Source organism: Gossypium hirsutum, chromosome D10 (genome assembly GCF_007990345.1).
Source record: "Gossypium hirsutum isolate 1008001.06 chromosome D10, Gossypium_hirsutum_v2.1, whole genome shotgun sequence".
Classification (NCBI taxonomy): Eukaryota; Viridiplantae; Streptophyta; class Magnoliopsida; order Malvales; family Malvaceae; genus Gossypium; species Gossypium hirsutum.
Genome location: NC_053446.1, coordinates 15,214,634 through 15,218,443, shown reverse-complemented (window position 1 = coordinate 15,218,443; position 3,810 = coordinate 15,214,634).

The following is a 3,810-nucleotide window of genomic DNA, read 5'->3' as shown; positions in this document are numbered from 1 at the left end:
CGACAGATGAGATTAGCCTATCCCTTAAATCTAGGGATTTACAAGATTACATAATCAATTTACATAATAAAATCCAATATAATCTTATAAGATATGATTTCCCTCAAAATTCTAAGATTAGTTTCCTTATTTACCAGGGTACCCTATGTTGCCATATATTCATCATTGGGTCACCTAGGCTTCAATCTGACAAGCTTCTCCAACAGCTCTTTAATTGCCCCAGTTCTTGTGGGCTAAATGATCCCCATCTAACGAATAAACCTCCATGGGATACATTTGGTGTGATGGCGATGGGCTTTGAACTGCAGCCTATGACACTAGTATATCACCTTAGGGTGCGCCTATATTATATGTGAAAAAGAAAGATGGATTATTTAAGTTGTGTATATATTATCGTCAGTTGAATAAAGTGACAGCAGAGAATAAATATTTGTTGTCTAGAATTGATGATATGTTTGATCAACTAAAAGTTGCGAGTGTATTTTCAAAGATTGATCTTAGATCAGGGTATTATCATTTACGGGTAAAAGAGCCTGATGTGCCAAAAACTTCTTGTAGAACTAGATATTGTCATTATGAATTTCTGGTTATGTTGTTTGGGTTGTCTAATGCATTAGTTGTTGTTATGGATTTGATGAACCAAAATTTTCAACCTTATTTTGATCAGTTTGTTGTGGTGTTCAATGATAATATTTTGGTATTTTGAAAGGCAAAGAAGAACATGATAAACATTTGAGAATTCAACTGCAGACTCTGTGAGAGAAACAATTGTATGCTAAGTTAAGAAAATGTGAGTTCTTGTTGAAAGAAGTTGCTTTTTTTGGGGCATATTATATCAGTAGATGGTATTCTGGTGGATCCAAAAAAAATAGAAGATATACTTGAATGGAAAACACTGAAGAATGTAACAGAAGTGAGAAGCTTTCTTAGGTTGGTTGGCTACTATAGAAGATTTGTTGAAGTATTTTCTGTGACTACTCTGTTGTTGACTAGACTGCTACAAAAAGATGTTGAATTTGAGTGGACTGAAAAGTGGCAACAAAGTTTTGAAAGACTGAAGGCAACTTTGACTGAAGCCCCAGGGTTGACACAACTTGACCCCGACAAAGAATACGTTGTATATAAAGATGCATCTTATAATGCTTTGGGGTATGTGTTAATACAGGATGGAAAGATAGTCGTGTATGTCTCTAGACAGTTAAAATCACATGAGAAAAAATTAATCTACACATAATTTTGAGTTGGCAGCTGTGGTGCCTGCATTGAAAATTTGGAGACATTATCTCTATGGAGAAAAATGTTATATTTGCATTGATCACAATAGCTTGTAGTATTTGTTAACTCAAAAAGAACTGAATTCGAGACAAATAAGATGGATTGAACTGTTGAAGGATTATGATTGTATTATTGATTATCATTCAGGTAAAGCGAATGTTGTAGCTGATGCATGGAGTAGGAAATCATTAACAAATTTGAAGGCAATGAATACTCATTTGAAATTAGAGGAAATTGGAGTGTTGATAGCTAAATTAAAGATAAAGTCAACTCTACTGCAGAATGTGAAAGTTGCAAAAAAGGAGGATGCAAAATAGTTTCAATCAAGAAACAAATTGAATATAGAAAAAATAATGAATTTGAAGTGGACAATGACAAATGTTTTGGTTTCATGGTAGATTATGTGTACCCAATAGAGACAATTTGAAGTAAAGCATACTGAGAGAGGCTCATTGTAGCTTATTAGCTATGCATCCGGGAAGTAACAAAATGTATCATGATTTGAAGCCTTTTTATTGGTGGAAAATAATTAAAAAGATATAGTAGAATATGTCACACCCTAAATTTGGTGGATTCGAGTAGAGGGTGAATAGATGGGGAGGTTCCTATTTTGGCGCTTTATTGTAGTATAGTCCACCACTTTCCAGAATTTTGACAATTTAAATCCTGATGCATAATTGTCGCTTGTGAATATGATGTGCGAACTGTACAAGTATACACGTCAAACAAGTAATAAAGTGACGAGTGAGATCGTCTACACAGGGATTAGAACGGTATAATTTGGTTGAGTTATTAAAGTGAGGTATGATTAATGTTATAACAAAAATACTGATAAAAATGCAGTGGTAAATTGAAGGGATAATGATTTGTTCAATGTGTAACTGATAAATAATGGAAAATGCTATGACAGGACAAGAGTAAGAATGCAATGGCAAATTCGAGAATAATTACGTAAATAATATGAAAATGAACAAGTAAAAAACTAAAAATGTTATGGCAAAGATACTACGAAAAAGGATAGAGGGTCTAGAATGTTGATTTGAAAGGTCGGGATTACTAAGATTCTGCCCTTACTAACAATAATACCTTCGCAAAACCATACTCAATCTACTACTCAGAAGAGGTCTAAAATGGTTTACTTCTTTCAAGAACAAGACCTCAAGTTACCTTGCCTTAAGCGATATATGTTTATAGGTCTTTAGCACGGTACCCTGCACTTTTTTGTTTTATTTTCATATGAACAATGCTCTATGTCTAGAGGCTACAACAAGTGTTCGGTCAAACACTTGCCCATATCATTCAATTTCTATCTCATTAACCTAAACTTGTCAGAATTAGATTAATTTAATGAACATGTTGTACATCCATCTATGTCTAGAGTTTGCAAACATGCAACTTTGTAAAAAAACCATTGAATGAAATGGTGTATTAAAGCAGATATACGCTTCAGTCATTAAATAAAATAAGAGTTTCATCAAGTAATCCCAACCCTATGAGATTTAGCTCATGGGTTGGCAATTAAAATTTAAATCCAAAGTATCATTCAACATCATTTTCATCAAATCAATTCACAAAGAGTAATCAAGAAATAATGGAAAAACTTCAGGAAGATAGCTTCCACTTATCCAGCCCATACTCTAGCGATGCAGTGTCCTATGGTGGCTAAGAGGGACGACCTTCATCTTCCTTTTCCCGTCTCTACTCAGTTGCTACCCTCTATTTTTTGCCTAAGGATCTCCCTTTTTTTTCTCTTTTTTTGCCCCCTTTAGGGTTTCGTCCTTTGGCTTTTATAATCGTTTTCCTTAGGGTAAATCCAATAGCCCATATTTTCTTTCCTCTTTTTCAGGTAGATATATCTGATACAAGTTCAACTGGACCTAAGACCGGTACGCTTTGAGTGCTCACTGGACATCTTCCTAGCATTGCCACAACATTCGTGTTGACAAACTATCTAACCCTTTGCTTCTTACTCCTCATCCTGCACTTGCCAATCCACCACCACACACAACCGTTTCACAAGCAATTAAAAATAACTAACATTTAAGTATAGTCCAACCTCTTAATGAAATGTTAAAACAAGAAAAATACTAATCGAATATCCTAAAATGCAATTAAATGTACCTAAGTACAGGAAATTAGCTAGACCTAAAGACATGAAATATAACTCTTTTCAAGAGTTATCACAGCCCCAAACCTGAGTTATTGCTTGTCCTCAAGCAAAATATACATGAATTCATGAATGCAACAATTTTTGCCTACACATATAACCACCTTGTACTGTTAGTCTATTCAAAGAACAATATATACTTCAATTCTTATCAATCTTCTATATTTAAAAACTGGTTCGAGTTTCAAAAGTTTGCTCAAAAAAGGCAGTGCAGAAAGTTGCCCCCTAAAAACAAAATTTCTAAGTACTCACCTAATTTACTTAGTTCATTTGTTACCTAAACTCAAGTTACTTTGTAACCCTTGCTCTAAGCCTATTCAAAATATTTATTTGCATTTTTTTAAAGAATATTAGGGGATCTAGCATGT